At 42.5% G+C, this 10,856-nt stretch overlaps 1 protein-coding gene across 1 annotated transcript in view; it reads left to right on the top strand.

Moving 5' to 3' along the window:
• Positions 1-9,246: 9,246 nt before the first annotated feature.
• The window catches only part of Heatr5a (HEAT repeat containing 5A), a 99,147-nt gene continuing 97,537 nt past the window's right edge, over positions 9,247-10,856 (top strand). Inside the window, exon 1 of the mRNA XM_031357715.1 lies at positions 9,247-9,582. The gene's annotated coding sequence lies outside the window, so the exon portion shown is untranslated. The remainder of the gene's footprint in view (positions 9,583-10,856) is intronic.

Here is a 10,856-nt window from a genome sequence, read left to right as displayed (position 1 = left end):
TTGCCTGCTATACTGGCTGGTTTTGTGTGTCAACTTGACACAAGCTGGAGTTATCACAGAGAAAGGAGCCTCCCTTGAGGAAATGCCTCCATGAGATCCAGCTGTAAGGCATTTTTCTCAATTAGTGGTCAAGGGTGGGAGGGCCCATGGTGAGTGGTGCCATCCCTAGACTGATAGTCCTGGGTTCTATAAGAAAGCAGGCTGAGCAAGCCAGGGGAAGCAAGCCAGTAAGAAACATCCCCCTATGGCCTCTGCATCAGTTCCTGCTTCCTGACCTGCTTGAGTCCCAGTCCTGACTTCCTTTGGTGATGAACAGCATCTGGAAGTAAGCTGAATAAACCCTTTCCTACCCAACTTGCTTCTTGGTCATGACGTTTTGTACAAGAATAGAAACCTTGACTAAGACACCTGCCAAGAAGAAAACAAAACACATTGGGAGGTGGTGGCGCATGCCTTGAATCCCAGCACTTGGGAGGCAGAGACAGGTGAATCTCTGGTCCAGGACAGCCTGGTCCATAGAGCCAGTTATAGGACAGCAGGGCTACACAGAGAAACACTGTCTTGAAAAACCAAACCAACCAACCAAACAAAACAAACAAAAAAACCAAATGCTCACAAGGAAATGAAGAAGAGGAATCATTATTTACTTCTTGTAGGAGTGTAAAGTATCAGAAATCAGTATGGAGGTGTCTGACTAAACTGAACTATAACTACCAAATAAGCCAACTTACACATCCACATTTACTTCTGCAATGCTTTCAATGAATAAGGATCGGGACTAGTCAAGATGTCCACCAACAGGTGAATGGTAAAGATAACGTAGTGCATATAAAGAATGGAATTTTATTCAACCGTAATAGGAAATAAAACCTAAAACCATTATATCTGCAGTAAAATGGATGAAACTAGAAATGATTATATTATATAGCAAACTATCTCAGATATAGAAACACAAGTACTCCATGTATTCTTTCACATGCAGATTTGTGTGGTGTGTGTGGTGTGTGTGGTGTGTGTGTGTGTGTGTGTGTGTGTGTGTGTGTGGTATGTGGTGTGGTGTGTGTGTGTGTATGTGTGGTATGTGTGGTATGTGATCTGTATGTGTGTATGTGTATGTGGTGTGTGGTGTGTGTGTGTGTGTGTGTATGTATATGTGGTATGGTGTGTGTGTGTATGTGGTACGTGGTTTATATGTGTGTGTGTATATATGGTGTATGGTGTGTGTGTGTATGTGTGTGTGTGTAGTTCATGAAGCTAGAAAGAGGACAATGAAAGAAAGGGAAGAAATCTTGAGGGAGGAGGGAAAGGGTAAAAGAGTACATGCAAAATGAAAGGAGACTTTTAATGAAGGAGAGAGCAGGGCAGGGAACAAGCCTGGTGTATGGAAGATGAGGAATGACTAAAATAAAAAGTTCATGAAAATGCTGTGATAAACCCTTTACTCTGCCTGCTAACTTTTAAAACTAATAAAAAATGAAGAGAAAAACAAATATTCAAAACATCTGAAAATTTTAAAGAAATGGATAAATTGCTGGACACATAAATCTATAGAAACTAAGGGGCTATCGACAGATTATAAAGATCCATAACAAGGAACAAGAGTGAAGCAGCTTTGTAAAATAAATTATCTCCACAAATAAAATCTTAGGGCTGGATGGAGTCTATCAGATGTTTAAAGAAGGGCAATGCCAGTGTTCCCTTTTAAACTGTTCCAGAAGACAGAAAGGGGAGGAATGTTACCAAGTTCAGTACATAGAGTCAGCGTTACCATAATACCAAAATTGTATAAGAATACAACACAAAAAGAAAACTGTAGATCAATTTCCTGATGAACATAGACATGCACATTTTCAATAAAGTGCTTTCAAACCAAATTCAAGGATACATCAAGATCCTTTTACACAACCAAGTTGATTTCATTCCAGGAAGAAGTGGACTGTGAGTCTCAGCCCTATATGGGACTTGTATGTCACTTCTCTCCCACAAGGCTCAGGGAGCAAAGTAGGAGGAAGGAGAGGAGCAAAGGTGAGAGCCAGAGGATGGGTGGGAGGACTGCTGTAGCATTCTGTCTTCTGTATATGACATGAACATTGTAGTTGTGTACTCACAATGATTGTGGTTACCTGCCCAAGACCTTCATAAGATCGAGCCATTAGAGATTCCAGCATGGCCGGGGGAGGAGCCTATGAGGCCCTACTACTAGCTAAGGAGCTATTGTCAGTTGATTACTACTAAGGGAAGACTAGTCAATTTTCTCTGGGCAACTCCTCTAGGTGAGTTTCTTGGGCTTCGGTGGATGGCCACATAACCATGTTCATACATACAGTACTAATTGGATTTGGTGGGTTATAAAACAAAGAAGACGTGAATTTGAGAAGCAGACATGTACAGAGGTCTGTGAGGAGTTGGAGGAGGAAGTAGAAATCGATACCATCAAAATACATTGTATACATGCAGGAATCTCTCAAATAATAAATAAAAATAGCATATTAAGACATTATGTTCTACCAAATTGAAAAAGCTAAATGGATACATTTTTATGCTTATGTCCTAACAAAATTAAACAAAGATGAAATATACAATCTAGACAGATCTATAAGAAGCAATGAGATTGGTCAGGTGTGGTGGAAGATGCCTTTAAGCCCAGCTCTTGTGATGGAGAGACAAGCAGATCTCTGTGAATTCCAGGTCAGCCTGAACCACATAGTGTGTTCCAGGACAGCCAAGGCTTTTAGAGACACCCGTGTTAAAGGAAAAAAAGGAGTAGAAGAATAAGAAGCAATGGGGTGGACGTAGCAATAAAAAAATAATCTAGCCAAACAGAGTCCAGGACCAGATAGATTCACTAAAAAACTCTATTAGACTTTCAAATAAAAGCTAACACCAAAAGATCATAATATTTTTATCATAAAAAATAAGTAAGAATATGTCTTTCTTGATTTTGGTCTCATAGAATCTCAGCAAGAAGTGGCAAAGAAGAGGAGAAAATGTGCAAGCCAATAAAGCATTCTTAACATGAGGAAGGATGGCCTGTAAATGGATTTGTGCTCTGCTCTGACAGTGCCTGGAGGATGGTAAATTGAGTTCAAGAGTGTATAATTCTATTCCATATTATTAACATTTTTCTTTTTTCATCCTGATGGATGACTCAGGGCCTACAAATTAGTGTAACCATATTTCATGAGCAGCTTCATTTCTAGCTATTGTTCATACTGGTCAATTAAATATTTGCATCCACTTTCAGCTCTTTTCCCTAAGTTTTGTTAGCAATGAAGGAGTTTGAAATATAAATTTATTTTTACTCCACTTCAAGAATAATGAGGACCAAAGAAGCTAATAAGGGATTTAGATTCATCAATAAGCAGTAGCTTCTAAACCATTGGGTTTTGCTTGTTTATTTTGGTTTTTGAAACAGAGTCTCTCTATGTAGTTGCGCTACTCTGGAATTTGCTATGTAGACCAGGCTGGCCTCCAACTCAGAGATTTTCCTGCCTCTGCCTCCTTAGTGCTGGGGTCAAAGGTGTGCACCACAGTGACTGTCCCGTATTTTTACAATTTTTATTTCAAAAGAGAGAGTATGCATGTGCGCGATGGGTGTATGTGGATGTGAATATGGGCACAGTGGGTGTATGGAGGTCAAAGGGCAGCTTTCAGAAGTCGCTTCTCTCTCTCCTTTCACTGTGGGTTGAAGAGTTTAAGTCAGATGGTCAGGCTAGCAGAGCAAATGCTTTGACTTGCTAAGCTAGCTCATTGGCCCTGAAGCATAAGATTTATTATAATTATCACAGAAAGAGCACATTCCTAAATCACAAGATTTTAAGAGTAATATTTATATAATTTTCCTTTGCATTTCATAACTCAGCAAAAATAAAGTTTATATGGGATCTATACTAAGTTCAGGTTTTATGCTAGACAAAATTAATAATCTTAATTTGTTAATTTTATTATGAGTTATTTGAGCCTTAATGTTATTTCATGTGTTATTCCATCATTTTTGGTATTTAAGTGGATGATCCTCTGTCATGAGTTTCATATCCACATGAATCTTCAGCTGGTAAGTAAGATTTTTCTGGGGTGCCTTCTCTGCTACTTGTAAAGAAAGGAGCATCCCAAATGAAAACACTAGTTTATTTTTACACTATCTATCTCTAGGTAAACAGCAGTTTGCCTGAGGTGTTTGTTGCCTAAGTAGAGGGTTTGCATGTCCTTCAATACCAGTGGCCTCCTCTGTTCCAGCCCCCACCTTATTCTGTTCCCTGGGTTCTGGCTTATGTTTAGAACAGAGTCGCAAGTGTTATCAAACATGGTTCTTTCACCTTGGTGGATGAACTCTGTGATTAATTTGGCACTGGATGGTGCTTCCTGTGGTTTCCATCAGGGACTTTGTGGCAGGAACAAACTGACGAGCAGACCAAGGGCTGTTTTCTGGTTCCTCTCAGCCCCACTTTGGTGACTTCCCACAGACACCAACCTTTCCCCATAGTCTGCTCTGGATCCTATTAACAGATTGCTTTCTCTGGCCACTGTAGTTTTGTCTCTGCCAGGTTCTCCTCTCACGGCTGGAACTTTCTGCCTTGCTGCGTGCCCTTTCAGGGTCACTTCCTCCCCATCTTCCATGCCAAAGACCAGAGCGCTCATCTCCCACACTTAAGGCGTCTTTCCACTGGCTTCCCGAAATCTCTCTCCTGGTTTTCTGGTTCTGTGAGATGTGAAACTTGGTGCTTTAGTTTTGTGAGGAGTAGAGGGAGGCCTGGGTGAGTATTCTAAGTGCATGTGCATTGTTGGCATGGGCACAGACATGTTGAGTACTCTAAGACTTCAGAGCCATGTGAAATTGGCAAAGCCATTACCGATAGAGCCATATGGCCCAAGCTCAGGAAAAATAGCAATGCATCCTCTAGAGTCCAGTGATTGATCGCTATGTGTAAAGGCTGCCATTGACCTTCCTCTTCCTGGATTTTTATAGCCTGAGACTATCCTGAGCTAGAACTAGACCTTGTATGAACCAGCTAACTCTGTGCTGTATTTAGTAAACACACTGCTCAGACCCCACCTGACTCCAGCTTCACTGTGTCAATGTGTCTGTCTTTTCTGCATTCCCTTACCAACCCTGGCCAGGTTTCCAGAATCCAAACCTCAATGGTCATGGCATAGTTTCTTTCTGTTGCTTTTATATAAATATCTTAATAAAAAGGCAACTTTGGGGGAGAAGGGCTCATTTTAGCTTACAGTTCAAGAGGCAGGAACTTGAAACAATAGTCTCATTTACAGTCACTAGCAGGGAGAACATGCTTGCATACATTCATGCCTACTGCCCAACTAATGTTCTCCACTCATATACACTCCAGGACCCAGGGTATTGTGTTACCCACAGTGGGCTGGGTCTTCTGACATCAATTAACATGTGACCAAGTCAGTCCCCCACAGACACACTCATGTCAACCTGACCTAGGCAGTCCCTCACTGAGACTCTCTTCCCAGGTGCTGCTAAATTGTGTCAAGTTGACAAAACTAACCATTATGTGAGGTATAAGGTAAAAGAAAAATAATAGCTGATTACAGAGTCATTTTGAAGTGTGCTTCAGTCTTTGTCAATTATGTGTGTCTATAATAGGAAATTAAGGCTCCCCCCAATGTGTTGATGATAAAAATTGATTTTTTTTCCCTTTCCTGTCAGGTTCATTGGATTAAATGCTAGCAACATTATACCCATACAATATTGTCTATATAACCACCAACAATGAAATAACTAGGAATCCTAAATTGATATGCCATTTGCATATCACAGTTCACAGATATGTAACTGTTGAAAGAAAGACAAGTAACTGGAAATAATTGTTGTGTAGAAATAGTAGGATTATGTTCAAGTTGTTGTTATTTTAAAATATGTTTCCATGCCTATAAAGTATTCACACCTAAAAAACCTTTTAGTGTAAGTTTTTTTTTTTATTTCATGTGTATGAGGGTTTTACCTGTGTGTGTATGTGCACTATGTATATGAGTGATGCCTTCGCAGATCAGAAGAAGTCTTTGGATACCCCTGGCACTGGGGTACACATGGTTATGAGCCACCATGTGGGTACTGAGAATGAAACCTGGGTCCTCTTAAAAAGCAGTCAGTGTCTGTCTTAGTTAGGGTTTTATTGCTGTGAAGAGACACCATGACCAAGGCAACTCTTACACTTAGTTGGGGCTGGCTTACAGTTTCAGAGGTCCAGTCCATTTCCATCATGGTCGGAAGCATGGCAGCATGCAGGCAGACATGGTGCTGGAGAAGCAGAGAGTTCTACATCTTGATCTGAAGGCAGCCAGGAGACTTATGTCTTGCGCAGACAGCAAGGGGGCTCTCTTTCCACACTGGGTGGAGATTGAGCAAAGAGACCTCAAAGCCCACCCCTACAATGACACACCTCCTGCTACACCTCCTCCAACAAGGCCACACCTCCTAATAGTGCCATTCCCCATGGGCCTAAGCATTCCAACACATGAGTCTACAGGGGCCAAACCTATTCCAATTACCACAGTGTTCTTAACCACTGAACCATTGCTCCAGCCCCATAAAGCTTTTACAAAGTGTTCCTTAGTGTAGAACAAAATCAGAAACTTTATGTGGGTACACTCTATTTCTTTATCTGATTCGAGACCGAAGGTTTCAAAAAACTTAAGTGCCCTTAGGATCAAATAGGAATGTACCTGTTGTTATTTCTCATGTAAAATACTGTTAAATGTATAGTGGCAATATCTACCTTTGCTCTGTATGCATATATAGAGGTAGTAGTGAGGTTAACTGCCTCCTTTGAGATTAAACAGCTCAGTATTATCCACTCACCATCACGGGTCAACATCCATGTTGATATGTTTAAACACCAAAGAGGTGTTTAAATATTCAAAGAGAATATTTGTAATGGTGCTTTGCCTATTGAGAGAATCCTACCCAAGGCTTTATGTTCTTATTGGAAATTTAATACAGTTAGAGAAAGAACTATAACTATATGCATGTGCTCATGCACATGCATACCAGCAGGCTCCATGAGTATGAATATATAAATATTTTCTAGCTGCATCCTTGAGGTGGCGTGGGCAGTAATGCTACCACAGTAGCAGCAAACAAACCTAGAACTGCAAAATATACTTATCCATTAAATAGAACCAAAGCTTCTCAAGTAATTGCTGCATTCAGCCTGGGGCAAGGTGAGCCTGAGAAATCTTAATTATGCCAGAAGGGAAAGGTGTGCCAAGAACAGGGAGACACGTGTAAAGGGCACAGAATCTGGATGATGGGTAGATAGTATACGTAAGGCTTTACAATGGGTTATAGCTTTTAAAATGCTTAGTAATAGAATGTTGGGAAATGACTTGAAACACAAAGACACAGAAGCAAGAATGAATGAATTTCTGACTGAGCAAACTTAGAATTTGATCATCAAAAGAGACAAAAGGGATAGAGACATAGCTCTATGCTGCTCAGGCAGAAGACCCTGGTTCAGTTCCCAGCACCCACATCAGTCAGCTCACAGCTACATTTGATGGCAGTTCTTAAAGCTCCAATACAGTCTTTAGACTTCCAAGGATACCTGCATGCATATGGTGCACATAAAGACAGGCACACATACGTACCTAAAAACGAAACAAAACTGGAAGGAACTGAGATAAGCCCTGAGTGAATGTGTATTGTCAACAAAGGCATGGCCATGTCAAGGACCCAAGGCCTCAGACCATGGGAATCACAAGTGTTTACTAATGATTGACCAATGTGTGCAAAAACTAGCAACTGCAGCTGAGTATAGATACCCTCTTATCAAGACTACTAGTCCTTTCCCCGTGCTGCACATGATACATGTTCTGAGGTTCCAGTAGGTTATTTCGTAGTTGGTGCCACTCCATTAAAATGCTTGTGGCCCATCCTACCCCAACTTTTCTGTACTTGTGTTTGTCCATTTTTCATTTCCTTACTGCCCCAGTCAGGTTTCTAGGACTAAGCTGTACAGAATCCCCAGTTCAGTTCCTAGCACCCACATCAGGAAGCTCACAACTGCCTATAACTCCAGTTCCAGGGGATCCAATGCCCTCTTCTGGTCTCCATTGGCACTGCATGCATGTGGTGCACATATACACATGTAGGCCCACACACAAACAAACACTTGTAAAAAGTGAGTAAATAAATAATGGAAGAATGCTATAATCAACTTAATGAAGTGAAAATATTCTAGATCCAGTAATATAAATTATGAATTTCTAAGCAAGATTATTCACAGGTACCCTGAAACAAAATAGCTTCAGAAAATACATATTAATTACAAAGATGGAAAAGGAACCTTTTTTCATCCTTTGGTAAGAAGCAATGAAGAGCAAACACCTACACATACGAACACGGAATAACTTGTGAGAGTCCTCAAAGATATCTAGTTTAAATTTAATCATGAATAAATACCAGACAGACTCAGAATGAAAGCCTTCCTGTTAAAATAGTGGACTAATAACCTTAAAACTCGTTAAGGTTGTAAATGTCAAAAACTAAGGGAGTATTCCAGATTGAAGATATGGATTGCAACTAGATAGAACACTTATTTTGGAACTGAAGACCTTTACTTTTAAGGAGCATGATTGAGACAACCAGCAAACCGAATGTATCACATAGAGAATATCGCTAGGGTAGTTATTATGACTGAGTGGAAAGAGCTTGGGAACATTGTGGCATAATATTAGCAACTTAAATCTCAAAAGGGTTCAGGGGGATCATGTTTTTGTACTACGTTTGCAACCTTCTTGTAAGCTTCAAAATAAGTTTCAAAATAAAGGGAAAAAAATTACAAACTCCTGACTATAATGGAAAAACACATCTGACTCGGAGCCACGGACTCTTCATATAGTCCTTTTACTCTTGTGTTCTCGTCAAGGTTCTTTAGGGTCCCTTCCTCGGGTAAGATTCCATCATATCCTCCTTCAGCTCCGGTCCTGCCTGAATTTTTCCAGGCTCCTCAAGTATCTGCCTTCTAAGCCGCAAGTGTAGATTCTGGCTGGCGACAAAAACAGACAAAAATAGTTGTGGCCGGAATCTCCGGACTGTTAAGACAGCAACGCTGTCCTAGAAGTGACTTCGCCCTCAGGATCTCCCATCGCTCTCTCGTCGGTGGAGAAGTCACGCCTGCCACAGTGTGCGATCTCTGGCTCGGCGGGCGGCTGGCCGGCCTGGGCGCGGGCGGGGCCGGGCGCTCCCAATGGCCGCTCCCGCCGCGCTGTCAGCCCCGCCCGCCTTCCCGCTCCGCAGTCGCCGGCTTGAACCGAGTGCCGCTGTGCTTGCTGTCGTGGAGCCGGTAACGTGGCACCGCCGGGACAGGTGTGAGCTCAGGGCGTCTCTGCAGGCAAGCCGGGAGACACGGAGAGGAGGCTCGGGCAGGCGTGCTTAGCGGCTGGGCAGGAGCGGCTGGAGCCGGGTGGCTCGGGACCCGGGTGGGCGCGGTGCGGAGGCTGAGGACCCGGCCCGGGTGGGACGGAGCCGAGGGGGACGGGGTCCCGGCTGCAGGCGCCGACGGGACACGGGGGCTCACTGCAGCGTGGCGGGTTTCCTGCTCTGCACAACAGGTAGGCGGGGTCGGCTACTGCGGGGCCGGGATGCGGGAGGGGAAAGCCGGGGACCAGGTCGCCTGCCCCGCGCCTGGGGACCCGCCCTGCACCGCCTGGTCAGCCCCCGGCCGCAGAGAGTGGACGTTGCCTTCTGTTGCCAGAAGTTTCCAGGTCTTAAGAAGGAAAGCTTTCGCCAGGGGCGTTTGCGGAGACGGTGGAAAACGTTTTTATTTTCATGTATTTGCTTATTTCGCTTTTTCTAGATGTCAGCAAGAGATCATCCCAAATGATTGCAAATCTTTAGGAACTTCGTAAAGCACCTTAGGGTACTTATTAACCTTAACGTGTACCTCTGACAAGTTAAGGGAATTTGAACACTCAGGTCAGACAAGTCAGATGGTTTGCGGTCCTTTGGGTTGTGCGTGGTTTATAAAAATGCTAGTCGCCCTAAGGGAACTTAAGAGCCTAGAGTTAACCAGAAGTTTAAGGAAGTAAAAAAGAAAAAAAAAAAGGTCCTATAATAGTTCGGAACTTTGAAAAACAGTACTGGGAGATTAACTTAAGTTAGGGAACGAGTCGTTAGCGTAGGGTTGTTGGGTTTTATTTCGCAAACATCTTAAAAACAATGTCTGAGGATGAGGTTTGATTATTTTGAGACAGGGTCTCAAACCTGCCTCTGCCTTCAGAGTGTTGGAATTTAAGGGGTGTGCTAACACACAGGGGCAGAAAATGAGATTTTACATAAGCATCCAAACTGATATTTACCTTGTTTTAGAGCCTTTAAACAAACAAACAAAAACAAACAAAGCCAGGCTTAACATTGCACACCTGTAGTTCTGGTAGTTAGGATGTTGAGGCAGAAAAAGGAAGAGTTCCCAGCCAACCTTGCTTAGGTAGAGAGAGCCACATTAGCTAACGAAGTTTCAGAAACAAACACCAGAAAGAAAGAAGGAAGTTTTACCAAGTAAGGGGCAGAGGATATTGGAGAATGGATTTGTTGTGCTGTGGAATGCGTTTATTTTACATAGATAGCTGTTGGTCGAGAATAAACTCCTGACTTTAACCTTTGGAACTCTTTATGGATCCTTGATTAGGTGACTTTTACCTGTTCTTTAATTATTTTAGTGTTTGATGTTAGTAACAGAAAAATACAGAGTTCCCAAATAACAAGAGGGGCAGGGAAAGAGGGGGAGGAGGTGGTGGTAGTGGTAGTAATGCGCACATTTATGTAAAGGCTCTTGCACCCAGGACTATGTGCAGAGGTCTGGTGCCCTGCTCTCACTTTCTGTTTT

This window comes from Mastomys coucha, unplaced genomic scaffold (genome assembly GCF_008632895.1).
Source record: "Mastomys coucha isolate ucsf_1 unplaced genomic scaffold, UCSF_Mcou_1 pScaffold6, whole genome shotgun sequence".
Taxonomy (NCBI): domain Eukaryota; kingdom Metazoa; phylum Chordata; class Mammalia; order Rodentia; family Muridae; genus Mastomys; species Mastomys coucha.
The sequence above is the reverse complement of the archived record's forward strand: the minus strand, read 5'-3'. Positions and strand labels throughout refer to the sequence as shown.